This window comes from Saccoglossus kowalevskii, chromosome 16, assembly GCF_978046115.1.
Source record: "Saccoglossus kowalevskii chromosome 16, keSacKowa6.1, whole genome shotgun sequence".
Lineage (NCBI taxonomy): Eukaryota > Metazoa > Hemichordata > Enteropneusta > Harrimaniidae > Saccoglossus > Saccoglossus kowalevskii.
Window position 1 is genome coordinate 25,873,997 of NC_140656.1, and position 24,193 is coordinate 25,898,189.

Genomic DNA, 24,193 nt, shown 5'->3' on the forward strand with positions numbered 1-24,193 from the left:
TGGCTCAAAGTTTGATTTGTAGTGCACATGGCCCAAACTTTACATTCAGTGGCTCAAAGTTTGGTTTGTAACAAATATGAATCAAACAGTACATTCAGTGGCTCAAAGTTTGGTTTGTAGCACATATGTAGTAACCTGTACATTCAGTGGCTTAAAGTTTGATTTGTAACACATATGTACGAAACAGTACATTCAGTGGCTCAAAGTTTGGTTTGTAACACATATGTACTAACCAGTACATTCAGTGTCTCAAAGTTTGGTTTGTAATGCACATGGCCCAACAGTGCATTCAGTGGCTCAAAGTTTGGTTTGTAACACACATGTACCAAACAGTACATTCAGTGGCTCAAAGTTTGGTTTGTAACACACATGTACCAAACAGTACATTCAGTGGCTCAAAGTTTGTTTTGTAACACACATGTACCAAACAGTACATTCAGTGGCTCAAAGTTTGGTTTGTAACACACATGTACCAAACAGTACATTCAGTGGCTCAAAGTTTGGTTTGTAACACACATGTACAAAACAGTGCATTCAGTGGCTCAAAGTTTGGTTTGTAACACACATGTACCAAACAGTACATTCAATGGCTCAAAGTTTGGTTTGTAACACACATGTACCAAACAGTGCATTCAGTGGCTCAAAGTTTGGTTTGTAACACACATGTACCAAACAGTACATTCAGTGGCTCAAAGTTTGGTTTGTAGCACATATGTACTAACCAGTACATTCAGTGGCTAAATGTTTGGTTTGTAACACATATGTACGAAAGAGTACATTCAGTGGCTCAAAGTTTGATTTGTAGTGCACATGGCCCAAACAGTACATTCAGTGGCTCAAAGTTTGTTTTGTAACACATATGTATGAAACAGTACATTCAGTGGCTCAAAGTTTGGTTTGTAGTGCACATGACCAAAACGGTACATTCAGTGGCTCAAAGTTTGGTTTGTAACACACATGTACCAAACAGTACATTCAGTGGCTCAAAGTTTGGTTTGTAACACATATGTACTAACCAGTACATTCAGTGGCTCAAAGTTTGGTTTGTAGTGCACATGGCCCAAACGGTGCATTCAGTGGCTCAAAGTTGGTTTGTAGTGCACATGGTCCAAACAGTGGATTCAGTGGCTCGACGTTTGGTTTTTAGGACATATGTAACAACCAGTACATTCAGTGGCTCGACGTTTGGTTTGTAGCACGTACACATGTACCAAACAGTACATTAAGTGGCTCAAAGTTTGGATTGTACTACATATGTACCAACCAGTGCATTCAGTAGCTCAAAGTTTTGTTTGTAACACATATGTACCAAACAGTACATTCAGTGGCTCAAAGTTTGTTTTGTAACACATATGTATGAAACAGTACATTCAGTGGCTCAAAACTTTGTTTGTAACACGTACACATGTACCAAACAGTACATTAAGTGGCTCAAAGTTTGAATTGTACCACATATGTACCAACCAGTGCATTCGGTAGCTCAAAGTTTTGTTTGTAACACATATGTACCAAACAGTACATTCAGTGGCTCAAAGTTTGATTTGTAGTGCACATGGCCCAAACATTACATTCAGTGGCTCAAAGTTTGGTTTGTAACAAATATGAATCAAACAGTACATTCAGTGGCTCAAAGTTTGGTTTGTAGCACATATGTAGTAACCTGTACATTCAGTGGCTTAAAGTTTGTTTTGTATCACATATGTACGAAACAGTACATTCAGTGGCTCAAAGTTTGGTTTGTAACACATATGTACTAACCAGTACATTCAGTGGCTCAAAGTTTGGTTTGTAACACATATGTACCAAACAATACATTCAGTGTCTCAAAGTTTGGTTTGTAATGCACATGGCCCAACAGTGCATTCAGTGGCTCAAAGTTTGGTTTGTAACACACATGTACCAAACAGTACATTCAGTGGCTCAAAGTTTGGTTTGTAACACACATGTACCAAACAGTACATTCAGTGGCTCAAAGTTTGTTTTGTAACACACATGTACCAAACAGTACATTCAGTGGCTCAAAGTTTGGTTTGTAACACACATGTACCAAACAGTACATTCAGTGGCTCAAAGTTTGGTTTGTAACACACATGTACCAAACAGTACATTCAGTGGCTCAAAGTTTGGTTTGTAACACACATGTACCAAACAGTACATTCAGTGGCTCAAAGTTTGGTTTGTAACACACATGTACCAAACAGTACATTCAGTGACATCAAAGTTTGGTTTGTAGCACATATGTACTAACCAGTACATTCAGTGGCTAAATGTTTGGTTTGTAACACATATGTACGAAAGAGTACATTCAGTGGCTCAAAGTTTGATTTGTAGTGCACATGGCCCAAACAGTACATTCAGTGGCTCAAACTTTGTTTTGTAACACATATGTACTAACCAGTACATTCAGTGGCTCAAAGTTTGGTTTGTAGTGCACATGGCCCAAACGGTGCATTCAGTGGCTCAAAGTTGGTTTGTAGTGCACATGGGCCAAACAGTGGATTCAGTGGCTCGACGTTTGGTTTTTAGCACATATGTACCAATCAGTACATTTAGTGTCTCAATGTTTGGTTTAGTTTACAGCACATATGTACCAACCAGTACATTGTGGCTCAAAGTTTGGTTTGTAGCACGTACACATGTACCAAATAGTACATTAAGTGGCTCAAAGTTTGGATTGTACCACATATGTACCAACCAGTGCATTCAGTAGCTCAAAGTTTTGTTTGTAACACATATGTACCAAACAGTACATTCAGTGGCTCAAAGTTTGATTTGTAGTGCACATGGCCCAAACTTTACATTCAGTGGCTCAAAGTTTGGTTTGTAACAAATATGAATCAAACAGTACATTCAGTGGCTCAAAGTTTGGTTTGTAGCACATATGTAGTAACCTGTACATTCAGTGGCTTAAAGTTTGATTTGTAACACATATGTACGAAACAGTACATTCAGTGGCTCAAAGTTTGGTTTGTAACACATATGTACTAACCAGTACATTCAGTGGCTCAAAGTTTGGTTTGTAACACATATGTACCAAACAATACATTCAGTGTCTCAAAGTTTGGTTTGTAATGCACATGGCCCAACAGTGCATTCAGTGGCTCAAAGTTTGGTTTGTAACACACATGTACCAAACAGTACATTCAGTGGCTCAAAGTTTGGTTTGTAACACACATGTACCAAACAGTACATTCAGTGGCTCAAAGTTTGTTTTGTAACACACATGTACCAAACAGTACATTCAGTGGCTCAAAGTTTGGTTTGTAACACACATGTACCAAACAGTACATTCAGTGGCTCAAAGTTTGGTTTGTAACACACATGTACAAAACAGTGCATTCAGTGGCTCAAAGTTTGGTTTGTAACACACATGTACCAAACAGTACATTCAATGGCTCAAAGTTTGGTTTGTAACACACATGTACCAAACAGTGCATTCAGTGGCTCAAAGTTTGGTTTGTAACACACATGTACCAAACAGTACATTCAGTGGCTCAAAGTTTGGTTTGTAGCACATATGTACTAACCAGTACATTCAGTGGCTAAATGTTTGGTTTGTAACACATATGTACGAAAGAGTACATTCAGTGGCTCAAAGTTTGATTTGTAGTGCACATGGCCCAAACAGTACATTCAGTGGCTCAAAGTTTGTTTTGTAACACATATGTATGAAACAGTACATTCAGTGGCTCAAAGTTTGGTTTGTAGTGCACATGACCAAAACGGTACATTCAGTGGCTCAAAGTTTGGTTTGTAACACACATGTACCAAACAGTACATTCAGTGGCTCAAAGTTTGGTTTGTAACACATATGTACTAACCAGTACATTCAGTGGCTCAAAGTTTGGTTTGTAGTGCACATGGCCCAAACGGTGCATTCAGTGGCTCAAAGTTGGTTTGTAGTGCACATGGTCCAAACAGTGGATTCAGTGGCTCGACGTTTGGTTTTTAGCACATATGTAACAACCAGTACATTCAGTGGCTCGACGTTTGGTTTGTAGCACGTACACATGTACCAAACAGTACATTAAGTGGCTCAAAGTTTGGATTGTACTACATATGTACCAACCAGTGCATTCAGTAGCTCAAAGTTTTGTTTGTAACACATATGTACCAAACAGTACATTCAGTGGCTCAAAGTTTGTTTTGTAACACATATGTATGAAACAGTACATTCAGTGGCTCAAAACTTTGTTTGTAACACGTACACATGTACCAAACAGTACATTAAGTGGCTCAAAGTTTGAATTGTACCACATATGTACCAACCAGTGCATTCGGTAGCTCAAAGTTTTGTTTGTAACACATATGTACCAAACAGTACATTCAGTGGCTCAAAGTTTGATTTGTAGTGCACATGGCCCAAACATTACATTCAGTGGCTCAAAGTTTGGTTTGTAACAAATATGAATCAAACAGTACATTCAGTGGCTCAAAGTTTGGTTTGTAGCACATATGTAGTAACCTGTACATTCAGTGGCTTAAAGTTTGTTTTGTATCACATATGTACGAAACAGTACATTCAGTGGCTCAAAGTTTGGTTTGTAACACATATGTACTAACCAGTACATTCAGTGGCTCAAAGTTTGGTTTGTAACACATATGTACCAAACAATACATTCAGTGTCTCAAAGTTTGGTTTGTAATGCACATGGCCCAACAGTGCATTCAGTGGCTCAAAGTTTGGTTTGTAACACACACATGTACCAAACAGTACATTCAGTGGCTCAAAGTTTGGTTTGTAACACACATGTACCAAACAGTACATTCAGTGGCTCAAAGTTTGTTTTGTAACACACATGTACCAAACAGTACATTCAGTGGCTCAAAGTTTGGTTTGTAACACACATGTACCAAACAGTACATTCAGTGGCTCAAAGTTTGGTTTGTAACACACATGTACCAAACAGTACATTCAGTGGCTCAAAGTTTGGTTTGTAGCACATATGTACTAACCAGTACATTCAGTGGCTAAATGTTTGGTTTGTAACACATATGTACGAAAGAGTACATTCAGTGGCTCAAAGTTTGATTTGTAGTGCACATGGCCCAAACAGTACATTCAGTGGCTCAAAGTTTGTTTTGTAACACATATGTATGAAACAGTACATTCAGTGGCTCAAAGTTTGGTTTGTAGTGCACATGACCAAAACGGTACATTCAGTGGCTCAAAGTTTGGTTTGTAACACACATGTACCAAACAGTACATTCAGTGGCTCAAAGTTTGGTTTGTAACACATATGTACTAACCAGTACATTCAGTGGCTCAAAGTTTGGTTTGTAGTGCACATGGCCCAAACGGTGCATTCAGTGGCTCAAAGTTGGTTTGTAGTGCACATGGTCCAAACAGTGGATTCAGTGGCTCGACGTTTGGTTTTTAGCACATATGTAACAACCAGTACATTCAGTGGCTCGACGTTTGGTTTGTAGCACGTACACATGTACCAAACAGTACATTAAGTGGCTCAAAGTTTGGATTGTACTACATATGTACCAACCAGTGCATTCAGTAGCTCAAAGTTTTGTTTGTAACACATATGTACCAAACAGTACATTCAGTGGCTCAAAGTTTGTTTTGTAACACATATGTATGAAACAGTACATTCAGTGGCTCAAAACTTTGTTTGTAACACGTACACATGTACCAAACAGTACATTAAGTGGCTCAAAGTTTGAATTGTACCACATATGTACCAACCAGTGCATTCGGTAGCTCAAAGTTTTGTTTGTAACACATATGTACCAAACAGTACATTCAGTGGCTCAAAGTTTGATTTGTAGTGCACATGGCCCAAACATTACATTCAGTGGCTCAAAGTTTGGTTTGTAACAAATATGAATCAAACAGTACATTCAGTGGCTCAAAGTTTGGTTTGTAGCACATATGTAGTAACCTGTACATTCAGTGGCTTAAAGTTTGTTTTGTATCACATATGTACGAAACAGTACATTCAGTGGCTCAAAGTTTGGTTTGTAACACATATGTACTAACCAGTACATTCAGTGGCTCAAAGTTTGGTTTGTAACACATATGTACCAAACAATACATTCAGTGTCTCAAAGTTTGGTTTGTAATGCACATGGCCCAACAGTGCATTCAGTGGCTCAAAGTTTGGTTTGTAACACACATGTACCAAACAGTACATTCAGTGGCTCAAAGTTTGGTTTGTAACACACATGTACCAAACAGTACATTCAGTGGCTCAAAGTTTGTTTTGTAACACACATGTACCAAACAGTACATTCAGTGGCTCAAAGTTTGGTTTGTAACACACATGTACCAAACAGTACATTCAGTGGCTCAAAGTTTGGTTTGTAACACACATGTACCAAACAGTACATTCAGTGGCTCAAAGTTTGGTTTGTAACACACATGTACCAAACAGTACATTCAGTGGCTCAAAGTTTGGTTTGTAACACACATGTACCAAACAGTACATTCAGTGTCTCAAAGTTTGGTTTGTAACACACATGTACCAAACAGTACATTCAGTGGCTCAAAGTTTGGTTTGTAACACACATGTACCAAACAGTACATTCAGTGGCTCAAAGCTTGGTTTGTAACACACATGTACCAAACAGTACATTCAGTGGCTCAAAGTTTGGTTTGTAACACACATGTACCAAACAGTGCATTCAGTGGCTCAAAGTTTGGTTTGTAACACACATGTACCAAACAGTACATTCAGTGGCTCAAAGTTTGGTTTGTAACACACATGTACTAACCAGTACATTCAGTGACATCAAAGTTTGGTTTGTAGCACATATGTACTAACCAGTACATTCAGTGGCTAAATGTTTGGTTTGTAACACATATGTACGAAAGAGTACATTCAGTGGCTCAAAGTTTGATTTGTAGTGCACATGGCCCAAACAGTACATTCAGTGGCTCAAAGTTTGTTTTGTAACACATATGTATGAAACAGTACATTCAGTGGCTCAAAGTTTGGTTTGTAGTGCACATGACCAAAACGGTACATTCAGTGGCTCAAAGTTTGGTTTGTAACACACATGTAACAAACAGTACATTCAGTGGCTCAAAGTTTGGTTTGTAACACACATGTACCAAACAGTACATTCAGTGTCTCAAAGTTTGGTTTGTAACACACATGTACCAAACAGTACATTCAGTGGCTCAAAGTTTGGTTTGTAACACACATGTACCAAACAGTACATTCAGTGGCTCAAAGCTTGGTTTGTAACACACATGTACCAAACAGTACATTCAGTGGCTCAAAGTTTGGTTTGTAACACACATGTACCAAACAGTGCATTCAGTGGCTCAAAGTTTGGTTTGTAACACACATGTACCAGACAGTACATTCAGTGGCTCAAAGTTTGGTTTGTAACACACATGTACCAAACAGTGCATTCAGTGGCTCAAAGTTTGGTTTGTAACACACATGTACCAAACAGTACATTCAGTGGCTCAAAGTTTGGTTTGTAGCAAATAGGTACTAACCAGTACATTCAGTGGCTAAATGTTTGGTTTGTAACACATATGTACGAAAGAGTACATTCAGTGGCTCAATGTTTGATTTGTAGTGAACATGGCCCAAACAGTACATTCAGTGGCTCAAAGTTTGGTTTGTAGCAAATATGAATCAAACAGTGGATTCAGTGGCTCTACGTTTGGTTTTTAGCACATATGTACCAAACAGGACATTCAGTGGCTCAAGGTTTTGTTTGTAACACATATGTACTAACCAGTACATTCAGTGTCTCATAGTTTGGTTTGTAGTGCACATGGCCCAAACGGTGCATTCAGTGGCTCAAAGTTGGTTTGTAGTGCAAATGGGCCAAACAGTGGATTCAGTGGCTCGACGTTTGGTTTTTAGCACATATGTACCAATCAGTACATTTAGTGTCTCAATGTTTGGTTTAGTTTACAGCACATATGTACCAAGCAGTACATGCAGTGGCTTAAAGTTTGGTTTATAACACATATGTACCAAACAGTACATTCAGTGGCTCAAAGTTTGGTTTGTAACACACATGTACCAAACAGTACATTCAGTGGCTCAAAGTTTGTTTTGTAACACACATGTACCAAACAGTACATTCAGTGGCTCAAAGTTTGGTTTGTAACACACATGTACCAAACAGTACATTCAGTGGCTCAAAGTTTGGTTTGTAACACACATGTACCAAACAGTACATTCAGTGGCTCAAAGTTTGGTTTGTAACACACATGTACCAAACAGTACATTCAGTGGCTCAAAGTTTGGTTTGTAACACACATGTACCAAACAGTACATTCAGTGGCTAAATGTTTGGTTTGTAACACACATGTACCAAACAGTACATTCAGTGGCTCAAAGTTTGGTTTGTAACACGTACACATGTACCAAACAGTACAGTAAGTGGCTCAAAATTTGGATTGTACCACACATGTACCAACCAGTGCATTCAGTAGCTCAAAGTTTTGTTTGTAACACATATGTACCAAACAGTACATTCAGTGGCTCAAAGTTTGATTTGTAGTGCACATGGCCCAAACATTACATTCAGTGGCTCAAAGTTTGGTTTGTAACAAATATGAATCAAACAGTACATTCAGTGGCTCAAAGTTTGGTTTGTAGCACATATGTAGTAACCTGTATATTCAGTGGCTTAAAGTTTGTTTTGTAACACATATGTACTAACCAGTACATTCAGTGGCTCAAAGTTTGGTTTGTAACACATATGTACCAAACAATACATTCAGTGTCTCAAAGTTTGGTTTGTAATGCACATGGCCCAAACAGTACATTCAGTGGCTAAATGTTTGGTTTGTAACACATATGTACCAAACAGTACATTCAATGGCTCAAAGTTTGTTTTGTAACACACATGTACCAAACAGTACATTCAGTGGCTCAAAGTTTGGTTTGTAACACACATGTACCAAACAGTACATTCAGTGGCTCAAAGTTTGGTTTGTAACACACATGTACCAAACAGTACATTCAGTGGCTAAATGTTTGGTTTGTAACACATATGTACCAAACAGTACATTCAGTGGCTCAAAGTTTGGTTTGTAACATACATGTACCAAACAGTACATTCAGTGGCTCAAAGTTTTGTTTGTAACACACATGTACCAAACAGTACATTCAGTGGCTCAATGTTTGGTTTGTAACACACATGTACCAACCAGTACATTCAGTGGCTCAAAGTTTGGTTTGTACCACATATGTACCAAACAGTACATTAAGTGGCTCAAAGCTTGGTTTGTAACACGTACACATGTACCAAACAGTACAGTAAGTGGCTCAAAATTTGGATTGTACCACATATGTACCAACCAGTGCATTCGGTAGCTCAAAGTTTTGTTTGTAACACATATGTACCAAACAGTACATTCAGTGGCTCAAAGTTTGTTTTGTAACACATATGTATGAAACAGTACATTCAGTGGCTCAAAACTTTGTTTGTAACACGTACACATGTACCAAACAGTACATTAAGTGGCTCAAAGTTTGAATTGTACCACATATGTACCAACCAGTGCATTCGGTAGCTCAAAGTTTTGTTTGTAACACATATGTACCAAACAGTACATTCAGTGGCTCAAAGTTTGATTTGTAGTGCACATGGCCCAAACATTACATTCAGTGGCTCAAAGTTTGGTTTGTAGCACATATGTACGAAACAGTACATTCAGTGGCTCAAAGTTTGGTTTGTAACACATATGTACTAACCAGTACATTCAGTGGCTCAAAGTTTGGTTTGTAACACATATGTACCAAACAATACATTCAGTGTCTCAAAGTTTGGTTTGTAATGCACATGGCCCAAACAGTACATTCAGTGGCTAAATGTTTGGTTTGTAACACATATGTACCAAACAGTACATTCAGTGGCTCAAAGTTTGTTTTGTAACACACATGTACCAAACAGTACATTCAGTGGCTCAAAGTTTGGTTTGTAACACACATGTACCAAACAGTACATTCAGTGGCTCAAAGTTTGGTTTGTAACACACATGTACCAAACAGTACATTCAGTGGCTAAATGTTTGGTTTGTAACACATATGTACCAAACAGTACATTCAGTGGCTCAAAGTTTGGTTTGTAACATACATGTACCAAACAGTACATTCAGTGGCTCAAAGTTTGGTTTGTAACACACATGTACCAAACAGTACATTCAGTGGCTCAATGTTTGGTTTGTAACACACATGTACCAACCAGTACATTCAGTGGCTCAAAGTTTGGTTTGTACCACATATGTACCAAACAGTACATTAAGTGGCTCAAAGCTTGGTTTGTAACACGTACACATGTACCAAACAGTACAGTAAGTGGCTCAAAATTTGGATTGTACCACATATGTACCAACCAGTGCATTCGGTAGCTCAAAGTTTTGTTTGTAACACATATGTACCAAACAGTACATTCAGTGGCTCAAAGTTTGTTTTGTAACACATATGTATGAAACAGTACATTCAGTGGCTCAAAACTTTGTTTGTAACACGTACACTTGTACCAAACAGTACATTAAGTGGCTCAAAGTTTGAATTGTACCACATATGTACCAACCAGTGCATTCGGTAGCTCAAAGTTTTGTTTGTAACACATATGTACCAAACAGTACATTCAGTGGCTCAAAGATTGATTTGTAGTGCACATGGCCCAAACATTACATTCAGTGGCTCAAAGTTTGGTTTGTAACAAATATGAATCAAACAGTACATTCAGTGGCTCAAAGTTTGGTTTGTAGCACATATGTAGTAACCTGTACATTCAGTGGCTTAAAGTTTGTTTTGTATCACATATGTACGAAAGAGTACATTCAGTGGCTCAAAGTTTGGTTTGTAACACATATGTACTAACCAGTACATTCAGTGGCTCAAAGTTTGGTTTGTAACACATATGTACCAAACAATACATTTAGTGTCTCAAAGTTTGGTTTGTAATGCACATGGCCCAACAGTGCATTCAGTGGCTCAAAGTTTGGTTTGTAACACACATGTACCAAACAGTACATTCAGTGGCTCAAAGTTTGGTTTGTAACACACATGTACCAAACAGTACATTCAGTGGCTCAAAGTTTGGTTTGTAACACACATGTACCAAACAGTACATTCAGTGGCTAAATGTTTGGTTTGTCACACATATGTACCAAACAGTACATTCAGTGGCTCAAAGTTTGTTTTGTAACACACATGTACCAAACAGTACATTCAGTGGCTCAAAGTTTGGTTTGTAACACACATGTACCAAACAGTACATTCAGTGGCTCAAAGTTTGGTTTGTAACACACATGTACCAAACAGTACATTCAGTGGCTAAATGTTTGGTTTGTAACACATATGTACCAAACAGTACATTCAGTGGCTCAAAGTTTGGTTTGTAACATACATGTACCAAACAGTACATTCAGTGGCTCAAAGTTTTGTTTGTAACACACATGTACCAAACAGTACATTCAGTGGCTCAAAGTTTGGTTTGTAACACACATGTACCAACCAGTACATTCAGTGGCTCAAAGTTTGGTTTGTACCGCATATGTACCAAACAGTACATTAAGTGGCTCAAATCTTGGTTTGTAACACGTACACATGTACCAAACAGTACAGTAAGTGGCTCAAAATTTGGATTGTACCACATATGTACCAACCAGTGCATTCGGTAGCTCAGTTTGGTATGTAACACACATGTACCAAACAGTACATTCAGTGGCTCAAAATTTGGTTTGTAGCAAATAGGTACTAACCAGTACATTCAGTGACATCAAAGTTTGGTTTGTAGCACATATGTACTAACCAGTACATTCAGTGGCTAAATGTTTGGTTTGTAACACATATGTACGAAAGAGTACATTCAGTGGCTCAAAGTTTGATTTGTAGTGCACATGGCCCAAACAGTACATTCAGTGGCTCAAACTTTGTTTTGTAACACATATGTATGAAACAGTACATTCAGTGGCTCAAAGTTTGGTTTGTAGTGCACGTGGCTCAAAGTTTGGTTTGTAACACATATGTACTAACCAGTTCATTCAGTGGCTCAAAGTTTGGTTTGTAGTGCACATGGCCCAAACGGTGCATTCAGTGGCTCAAAGTTGGTTTGTAGTGCACATGGGCCAAACAGTGGATTCAGTGGCTCGACGTTTGGTTTGTAACACACATGTACCAACCAGTACATTCAGTGGCTCAAAGTTTGGTTTGTACCACATATGTACCAAACAGTACATTAAGTGGCTCAAAGCTTGGTTTGTAACACGTACACATGTACCAAACAGTACAGTAAGTGGCTCAAAATTTGGATTGTACCACATATGTACCAACCAGTGCATTCGGTAGCTCAAAGTTTTGTTTGTAACACATATGTACCAAACAGTACATTCAGTGGCTCAAAGTTTGTTTTGTAACACATATGTATGAAACAGTACATTCAGTGGCTCAAAACTTTGTTTGTAACACGTACACATGTACCAAACAGTACATTAAGTGGCTCAAAGTTTGAATTGTACCACATATGTACCAACCAGTGCATTCGGTAGCTCAAAGTTTTGTTTGTAACACATATGTACCAAACAGTACATTCAGTGGCTCAAAGTTTGATTTGTAGTGCACATGGCCCAAACATTACATTCAGTGGCTCAAAGTTTGGTTTGTAGCACATATGTACGAAACAGTACATTCAGTGGCTCAAAGTTTGGTTTGTAACACATATGTACTAACCAGTACATTCAGTGGCTCAAAGTTTGGTTTGTAACACATATGTACCAAACAATACATTCAGTGTCTCAAAGTTTGGTTTGTAATGCACATGGCCCAAACAGTACATTCAGTGGCTAAATGTTTGGTTTGTAACACATATGTACCAAACAGTACATTCAGTGGCTCAAAGTTTGTTTTGTAACACACATGTACCAAACAGTACATTCAGTGGCTCAAAGTTTGGTTTGTAACACACATGTACCAAACAGTACATTCAGTGGCTCAAAGTTTGGTTTGTAACACACATGTACCAAACAGTACATTCAGTGGCTAAATGTTTGGTTTGTAACACATATGTACCAAACAGTACATTCAGTGGCTCAAAGTTTGGTTTGTAACATACATGTACCAAACAGTACATTCAGTGGCTCAAAGTTTGGTTTGTAACACACATGTACCAAACAGTACATTCAGTGGCTCAATGTTTGGTTTGTAACACACATGTACCAACCAGTACATTCAGTGGCTCAAAGTTTGGTTTGTACCACATATGTACCAAACAGTACATTAAGTGGCTCAAAGCTTGGTTTGTAACACGTACACATGTACCAAACAGTACAGTAAGTGGCTCAAAATTTGGATTGTACCACATATGTACCAACCAGTGCATTCGGTAGCTCAAAGTTTTGTTTGTAACACATATGTACCAAACAGTACATTCAGTGGCTCAAAGTTTGTTTTGTAACACATATGTATGAAACAGTACATTCAGTGGCTCAAAACTTTGTTTGTAACACGTACACTTGTACCAAACAGTACATTAAGTGGCTCAAAGTTTGAATTGTACCACATATGTACCAACCAGTGCATTCGGTAGCTCAAAGTTTTGTTTGTAACACATATGTACCAAACAGTACATTCAGTGGCTCAAAGATTGATTTGTAGTGCACATGGCCCAAACATTACATTCAGTGGCTCAAAGTTTGGTTTGTAACAAATATGAATCAAACAGTACATTCAGTGGCTCAAAGTTTGGTTTGTAGCACATATGTAGTAACCTGTACATTCAGTGGCTTAAAGTTTGTTTTGTATCACATATGTACGAAAGAGTACATTCAGTGGCTCAAAGTTTGGTTTGTAACACATATGTACTAACCAGTACATTCAGTGGCTCAAAGTTTGGTTTGTAACACATATGTACCAAACAATACATTTAGTGTCTCAAAGTTTGGTTTGTAATGCACATGGCCCAACAGTGCATTCAGTGGCTCAAAGTTTGGTTTGTAACACACATGTACCAAACAGTACATTCAGTGGCTCAAAGTTTGGTTTGTAACACACATGTACCAAACAGTACATTCAGTGGCTCAAAGTTTGGTTTGTAACACACATGTACCAAACAGTACATTCAGTGGCTAAATGTTTGGTTTGTCACACATATGTACCAAACAGTACATTCAGTGGCTCAAAGTTTGTTTTGTAACACACATGTACCAAACAGTACATTCAGTGGCTCAAAGTTTGGTTTGTAACACACATGTACCAAACAGTGCATTCAGTGGCTCAAAGTTTGGTTTGTAACACACATGTACCAAACAGTACATTCAGTGGCTCAAAGTTTGGTTTGTAACACACATGTACCAAACAGTACATTCAGTGGCTCAAAGTTTGGTTTGTAACACACATGTACCAAACAGTACATTCAGTGGCTCAAAGTTTGGTTTGTAACACACATGTACCAAACAGTACATTCAGTGTCTCAAAGTTTGGTTTGTAACACACATGTACCAAACAGTACATTCAGTGGCTCAAAGTTTGGTTTGTAACACACATGTACCAAACAGTACATTCAGTGGCTCAAAGCTTGGTTTGTAACACACATGTACCAAACAGTACATTCAGTGGCTCAAAGTTTGGTTTGTAACACACATGTACCAAACAGTGCATTCAGTGGCTCAAAGTTTGGTTTGTAACACACATGTACCAAACAGTACATTCAGTGGCTCAAAGTTTGGTTTGTAACACACATGTACCAAACAGTACATTCAGTGGCTCAAAGTTTGGTTTGTAACACACATGTACCAAACAGTACATTCAGTGGCTCAAAGTTTGGTTTGTAACACACATGTACCAAACAGTACATTCAGTGGCTCAAAGTTTGGTTTGTAACACACATGTACCAAACAGTACATTCAGTGGCTCAAAGTTTGGTTTGTAACACACATGTACCAAACAGTACATTCAGTGTCTCAAAGTTTGGTTTGTAACACACATGTACCAAACAGTACATTCAGTGGCTCAAAGTTTGGTTTGTAACACACATGTACCAAACAGTACATTCAGTGGCTCAAAGCTTGGTTTGTAACACACATGTACCAAACAGTACATTCAGTGGCTCAAAGTTTGGTTTGTAACACACATGTACCAAACAGTGCATTCAGTGGCTCAAAGTTTGGTTTGTAACACACATGTACCAAACAGTACATTCAGTGGCTCAAAGTTTGGTTTGTAACACACATGTACTAACCAGTACATTCAGTGACATCAAAGTTTGGTTTGTAGCACATATGTACTAACCAGTACATTCAGTGGCTAAATGTTTGGTTTGTAACACATATGTACGAAAGAGTACATTCAGTGGCTCAAAGTTTGATTTGTAGTGCACATGGCCCAAACAGTACATTCAGTGGCTCAAAGTTTGTTTTGTAACACATATGTATGAAACAGTACATTCAGTGGCTCAAAGTTTGGTTTGTAGTGCACATGACCAAAACGGTACATTCAGTGGCTCAAAGTTTGGTTTGTAACACACATGTAACAAACAGTACATTCAGTGGCTCAAAGTTTGGTTTGTAACACACATGTACCAAACAGTACATTCAGTGTCTCAAAGTTTGGTTTGTAACACACATGTACCAAACAGTACATTCAGTGGCTCAAAGTTTGGTTTGTAACACACATGTACCAAACAGTACATTCAGTGGCTCAAAGCTTGGTTTGTAACACACATGTACCAAACAGTACATTCAGTGGCTCAAAGTTTGGTTTGTAACACACATGTACCAAACAGTGCATTCAGTGGCTCAAAGTTTGGTTTGTAACACACATGTACCAGACAGTACATTCAGTGGCTCAAAGTTTGGTTTGTAACACACATGTACCAAACAGTGCATTCAGTGGCTCAAAGTTTGGTTTGTAACACACATGTACCAAACAGTACATTCAGTGGCTCAAAGTTTGGTTTGTAGCAAATAGGTACTAACCAGTACATTCAGTGGCTAAATGTTTGGTTTGTAACACATATGTACGAAAGAGTACATTCAGTGGCTCAATGTTTGATTTGTAGTGAACATGGCCCAAACAGTACATTCAGTGGCTCAAAGTTTGGTTTGTAGCAAATATGAATCAAACAGTGGATTCAGTGGCTCTACGTTTGGTTTTTAGCACATATGTACCAAACAGGACATTCAGTGGCTCAAGGTTTTGTTTGTAACACATATGTACTAACCAGTACATTCAGTGTCTCATAGTTTGGTTTGTAGTGCACATGGCCCAAACGGTGCATTCAGTGGCTCAAAGTTGGTTTGTAGTGCAAATGGGCCAAACAGTGGATTCAGTGGCTCGACGTTTGGTTTTTAGCACATATGTACCAATCAGTACATTTAGTGTCTCAATGTTTGGTTTAGTTTACAGCACATATGTACCAAGCAGTACATGCAGTGGCTTAAAGTTTGGTTTATAACACATATGTACCAAACAGTACATTCAGTGGCTCAATGTTTGGTTTGTAACACACATGTACCAAACAGTACATTCAGTGGCTCAAAGTTTGTTTTGTAACACACATGTACCAAACAGTACATTCAGTGGCTCAAAGTTTGGTTTGTAACACACATGTACCAAACAGTACATTCAGTGGCTCAAAGTTTGGTTTGTAACACACATGTACCAAACAGTACATTCAGTGGCTCAAAGTTTGGTTTGTAACACACATGTACCAAACAGTACATTCAGTGGCTCAAAGTTTGGTTTGTAACACACATGTACCAAACAGTACATTCAGTGTCTCAAAGTTTGGTTTGTAACACACATGTACCAAACAGTACATTCAGTGGCTCAAAGTTTGGTTTGTAACACACATGTACCAAACAGTACATTCAGTGGCTCAAAGCTTGGTTTGTAACACACATGTACCAAACAGTACATTCAGTGGCTCAAAGTTTGGTTTGTAACACACATGTACCAACCAGTGCATTCAGTAGCTCAAAGTTTTGTTTGTAACACATATGTACCAAACAGTACATTCAGTGGCTCAAAGTTTGATTTGTAGTGCACATGGCCCAAACATTACATTCAGTGGCTCAAAGTTTGGTTTGTAACAAATATGAATCAAACAGTACATTCAGTGGCTCAAAGTTTGGTTTGTAGCACATATGTAGTAACCTGTATATTCAGTGGCTTAAAGTTTGTTTTGTAACACATATGTACTAACCAGTACATTCAGTGGCTCAAAGTTTGGTTTGTAACACATATGTACCAAACAATACATTCAGTGTCTCAAAGTTTGGTTTGTAATGCACATGGCCCAAACAGTACATTCAGTGGCTAAATGTTTGGTTTGTAACACATATGTACCAAACAGTACATTCAATGGCTCAAAGTTTGTTTTGTAACACACATGTACCAAACAGTACATTCAGTGGCTCAAAGTTTGGTTTGTAACACACATGTACCAAACAGTACATTCAGTGGCTCAAAGTTTGGTTTGTAACACACATGTACCAAACAGTACATTCAGTGGCTAAATGTTTGGTTTGTAACACATATGTACCAAACAGTACATTCAGTGGCTCAAAGTTTGGTTTGTAACATACATGTACCAAACAGTACATTCAGTGGCTCAAAGTTTTGTTTGTAACACACATGTACCAAACAGTACATTCAGTGGCTCAATGTTTGGTTTGTAACACACATGTACCAACCAGTACATTCAGTGGCTCAAAGTTTGGTTTGTACCACATATGTACCAAACAGTACATTAAGTGGCTCAAAGCTTGGTTTGTAACACGTACACATGTACCAAACAGTACAGTAAGTGGCTCAAAATTTGGATTGTACCACATATGTACCAACCAGTGCATTCGGTAGCTCAAAGTTTTGTTTGTAACACATATGTACCAAACAGTACATTCAGTGGCTCAAAGTTTGTTTTGTAACACATATGTATGAAACAGTACATTCAGTGGCTCAAAACTTTGTTTGTAACACGTACACATGTACCAAACAGTACATTAAGTGGCTCAAAGTTTGAATTGTACCACATATGTACCAACCAGTGCATTCGGTAGCTCAAAGTTTTGTTTGTAACACATATGTACCAAACAGTACATTCAGTGGCTCAAAGTTTGATTTGTAGTGCACATGGCCCAAACATTACATTCAGTGGCTCAAAGTTTGGTTTGTAGCACATATGTACGAAACAGTACATTCAGTGGCTCAAAGTTTGGTTTGTAACACATATGTACTAACCAGTACATTCAGTGGCTCAAAGTTTGGTTTGTAACACATATGTACCAAACAATACATTCAGTGTCTCAAAGTTTGGTTTGTAATGCACATGGCCCAAACAGTACATTCAGTGGCTAAATGTTTGGTTTGTAACACATATGTACCAAACAGTACATTCAGTGGCTCAAAGTTTGTTTTGTAACACACATGTACCAAACAGTACATTCAGTGGCTCAAAGTTTGGTTTGTAACACACATGTACCAAACAGTACATTCAGTGGCTCAAAGTTTGGTTTGTAACACACATGTACCAAACAGTACATTCAGTGGCTAAATGTTTGGTTTGTAACACATATGTACCAAACAGTACATTCAGTGGCTCAAAGTTTGGTTTGTAACATACATGTACCAAACAGTACATTCAGTGGCTCAAAGTTTGGTTTGTAACACACATGTACCAAACAGTACATTCAGTGGCTCAATGTTTGGTTTGTAACACACATGTACCAACCAGTACATTCAGTGGCTCAAAGTTTGGTTTGTACCACATATGTACCAAACAGTACATTAAGTGGCTCAAAGCTTGGTTTGTAACACGTACACATGTACCAAACAGTACAGTAAGTGGCTCAAAATTTGGATTGTACCACATATGTACCAACCAGTGCATTCGGTAGCTCAAAGTTTTGTTTGTAACACATATGTACCAAACAGTACATTCAGTGGCTCAAAGTTTGTTTTGTAACACATATGTATGAAACAGTACATTCAGTGGCTCAAAACTTTGTTTGTAACACGTACACTTGTACCAAACAGTACATTAAGTGGCTCAAAGTTTGAATTGTACCACATATGTACCAACCAGTGCATTCGGTAGCTCAAAGTTTTGTTTGTAACACATATGTACCAAACAGTACATTCAGTGGCTCAAAGATTGATTTGTAGTGCACATGGCCCAAACATTACATTCAGTGGCTCAAAGTTTGGTTTGTAACAAATATGAATCAAACAGTACATTCAGTGGCTCAAAGTTTGGTTTGTAGCACATATGTAGTAACCTGTACATTCAGTGGCTTAAAGTTTGTTTTGTATCACATATGTACGAAAGAGTACATTCAGTGGCTCAAAGTTTGGTTTGTAACACATATGTACTAACCAGTACATTCAGTGGCTCAAAGTTTGGTTTGTAACACATATGTACCAAACAATACATTTAGTGTCTCAAAGTTTGGTTTGTAATGCACATGGCCCAACAGTGCATTCAGTGGCTCAAAGTTTGGTTTGTAACACACATGTACCAAACAGTACATTCAGTGGCTCAAAGTTTGGTTTGTAACACACATGTACCAAACAGTACATTCAGTGGCTCAAAGTTTGGTTTGTAACACACATGTACCAAACAGTACATTCAGTGGCTAAATGTTTGGTTTGTCACACATATGTACCAAACAGTACATTCAGTGGCTCAAAGTTTGTTTTGTAACACACATGTACCAAACAGTACATTCAGTGGCTCAAAGTTTGGTTTGTAACACACATGTACCAAACAGTACATTCAGTGGCTCAAAGTTTGGTTTGTAACACACATGTACCAAACAGTACATTCAGTGGCTAAATGTTTGGTTTGTAACACATATGTACCAAACAGTACATTCAGTGGCTCAAAGTTTGGTTTGTAACATACATGTACCAAACAGTACATTCAGTGGCTCAAAGTTTTGTTTGTAACACACATGTACCAAACAGTACATTCAGTGGCTCAAAGTTTGGTTTGTAACACACATGTACCAACCAGTACATTCAGTGGCTCAAAGTTTGGTTTGTACCGCATATGTACCAAACAGTACATTAAGTGGCTCAAAGCTTGGTTTGTAACACGTACACATGTACCAAACAGTACAGTAAGTGGCTCAAAATTTGGATTGTACCACATATGTACCAACCAGTGCATTCGGTAGCTCAGTTTGGTATGTAACACACATGTACCAAACAGTACATTCAGTGGCTCAAAATTTGGTTTGTAGCAAATAGGTACTAACCAGTACATTCAGTGACATCAAAGTTTGGTTTGTAGCACATATGTACTAACCAGTACATTCAGTGGCTAAATGTTTGGTTTGTAACACATATGTACGAAAGAGTACATTCAGTGGCTCAAAGTTTGATTTGTAGTGCACATGGCCCAAACAGTACATTCAGTGGCTCAAACTTTGTTTTGTAACACATATGTATGAAACAGTACATTCAGTGGCTCAAAGTTTGGTTTGTAGTGCACGTGGCTCAAAGTTTGGTTTGTAACACATATGTACTAACCAGTTCATTCAGTGGCTCAAAGTTTGGTTTGTAGTGCACATGGCCCAAACGGTGCATTCAGTGGCTCAAAGTTGGTTTGTAGTGCACATGGGCCAAACAGTGGATTCAGTGGCTCGACGTTTGGTTTTTAGCATATATGTACCAACCAGTACATTCAGTGGCTCAAAGTTTGGTTTGTAACACGTACACATGTACCAAACAGTACATTCAGTGGCTCAAAGTTTGGTTTGTAACAAATATGGCCCAACAGTCCATTCAGTGGCTCAAAGTTTGGTTTGTAGCACATATGTACTAACCAGTACATTCAGTGGCTCAAAGTTTGTCTTGTAACACATATGTATGAATCAGTACATTCAGTGGCTCAAAGTTTGGTTTCTAACTCACATGTATGAATCAGTACATTCAGTGGCTTAAAGTTTGGTTTGTTACACACATGTACCAAACAGTACATTCAGTGGCTCAAAGTTTGGTTTGTAACATACATGTACCAAACAGTACATTAAGTGGCTCAAAGCTTGGTTTGTAACACGTACACATGTACCAAACAGTACAGTAAGTGGCTCAAAATTTGGTTTGTAACACACATGTACCAACCAGTACATTCAGTGGCTCAAAGTTTGGTTTGTACCACATATGTACCAAACAGTACATTAAGTGGCTCAAAGCTTGGTTTGTAACACGTACACATGTACCAAACAGTACAGTAAGTGGCTCAAAATTTGGATTGTACCACATATGTACCAACCAGTGCATTCGGTAGCTCAGTTTGGGATGTAACACACATGTACCAAACAGTACATTCAGTGGCTCAAAGTTTGGTTTGTAGCAAATAGGTTCTAACCAGTACATTCAGTGACATCAAAGTTTGGTTTGTAGCACATATGTACTAACCAGTACATTCAGTGGCTAAATGTTTGGTTTGTAACACATATGTACGAAAGAGTACATTCAGTGGCTCAAAGTTTGATTTGTAGTGCACATGGCCCAAACAGTACATTCAGTGGCTCAAACTTTGTTTTGTAACACATATGTATGAAACAGTGCATTCAGTGGCTCAAAGTTTGGTTTGTAACACACATGTACCAAACAGTGCATTCAGTGGCTCAAAGTTTGGTTTGTAACACACATGTACCAAACAGTACATTCAGTGGCTCAAAGTTTGGTTTGTAACACACATGAACCAAACAGTACATTCAGTGGCTCAAAGTTTGGTTTGTAACACACATGTACCAAACAGTACATTCAGTGGCTCAAAGTTTGGTTTGTAGCAAATAGGTACTAACCAGTACATTCAGTGACATCAAAGTTTGGTTTGTGGCACATATGTACTAACCAGTACATTCAGTGGCTAAATGTTTGGTTTGTAACACATATGTACCAAACAGTGCATTCAGTGGCTCAAAGTTTGGTTTGTAACATACATGTACCAAACAGTACATTCAGTGGCTCAAAGTTTGGTTTGTAACACACATGTACCAACCAGTACATTCAGTGGCTCAAAGTTTGGTTTGTAACACACATGTACCAACCAGTACATTCAGTGGCTCAAAGTTTGGTTTGTACTGCATATGTACCAAACAGTACATTAAGTGGCTCAAAGCTTGGTTTGTAACACGTACACATGTACCAAACAGTACAGTAAGTGGCTCAAAATTTGGATTGTACCACATATGTACCAACCAGTGCATTCGGTAGCTCAGTTTGGCATGTAACACACATGTACCAAACAGTACATTCAGTGGCTCAAAGTTTGGTTTGTAGCAAATAGGTACTAACCAGTACATTCAGTGACATCAAAGTTTGGTTTGTAGCACATATGTACTAACCAGTACATTCAGTGGCTAAATGTTTGGTTTGTAACACATATGTACGAAAGAGTACATTCAGTGGCTCAAAGTTTGATTTGTAGTGCACATGGCCCAAACAGTACATTCAGTGGCTCAAACTTTGTTTTGTAACACATATGTATGAAACAGTACATTCAGTGGCTCAAAGTTTGGTTTGTAGTGCACGTGGCTCAAAGTTTGGTTTGTAACACATATGTACTAACCAGTACATTCAGTGGCTCAAAGTTTGGTTTGTAGTGCACATGGCCCAAACGGTGCATTCAGTGGCTCAAAGTTGGTTTGTAGTGCACATGGGCCAAACAGTGGATTCAGTGGCTCGACGTTTGGTTTTTAGCACATATGTTCCAACCAGTACATTCAGTGGCTCAAAGATTGGTTTGTAACACGTACACATGTACCAAACAGTACATTCAGTGGCTCAAAGTTTGGTTTGTAACAAATATGAATCAAACAGTACATTCAGTGGCTCAAAGTTTGGTTTGTAGCACATATGTAGTAACCTGTACATTCAGTGGCTTAAAGCTTGTTTTGTAACACATATGTACGAAACAGTACATTCAGTGGCTCAAAGTTTGGTTTGTAACACATATGTACCAAACAGTACATTTAGTGTCTCAAAGTTTGGTTTGTAACACACATGTACCAAACAGTACATTCAGTGGCTCAAAGTTTGGTTTGTAACACACATGTACCAAACAGTGCATTCAGTGGCTCAAAGTTTGGTTTGTAACACACATGTACCAAACAGTACATTCAGTGGCTCAAAGTTTGGTTTGTAACACACATGTACCAAACAGTACATTCAGTGGCTCAAAGTTTGGTTTGTAACACACATGTACCAAACAGTGCATTCAGTGGCTCAAAGTTTAATTTGTAACACACATGTACCAAACAGTACATTCAGTGGCTCAAAGTTTGGTTTATAACACACATGTACCAATCAGTACATTCAGTGGCTCAAAATTTTGTTTGTAACACGTACACATGTACCAAACAGTATATTCAGTGGCTCAAAATTTTGTTTGTAACACGTACACCTGTACCAAACAGTACATTAAGTGGCTCAAAGTTTGGTTTGTACCGCATATGTACCAAACAGTACATTCAGTGGCTCAAAGTTTGGATTGTACCACATATGTACCAACCAGTGCATTCGGTAGCTTAAAGTTTTGTTTGTAACACATATGTACCAAACAGTACATTCAGTGGCTCAAAGTTTGATTTGTAGTGCACATGGCCCAAACATTACATTCAGTGGCTCAAAGTTTGGTTTGTAACAAATATGAATCAAACAGTACATTCAGTGGCTCAAAGTTTGGTTTGTAACACACATGTACCAAACAGTACATTCAGTGGCTCAAAGTTTGGTTTGTAACACACATGTACCAACCAGTACATTCAGTGGCTCAAAGTTTGGTTTGTACCGCATATGTACCAAACAGTACATTACGTGGCTCAAAGCTTGGTTTGTAACACGTACACATGTACCAAACAGTACAGTAAGTGGCTCAAAATTTGGATTGTACCACATATGTACCAACCAGTGCATTCGGTAGCTTAGTTTGGTTTGTAACACACATGTACCAAACAGTACATTCAGTGGCTCAAAGTTTGGTTTGTAACACACATGTACCAAACAGTACATTCAGTGGCTCAAAGTTTGGTTTGTAACACACATGTACCAAACAGTACATTCAGTGGCTCAAAGTTTGGTTTGTAACACACATGTACCAACCAGTACATTCAGTGGCTCAAAGTTTGGTTTGTACCGCATATGTACCAAACAGTACATTAAGTGGCTCAAAGCTTGATTTGTAACACGTACACATGTACCAAACAGTACAGTAAGTGGCTCAAAGTTTGGTTTGTACCACATAT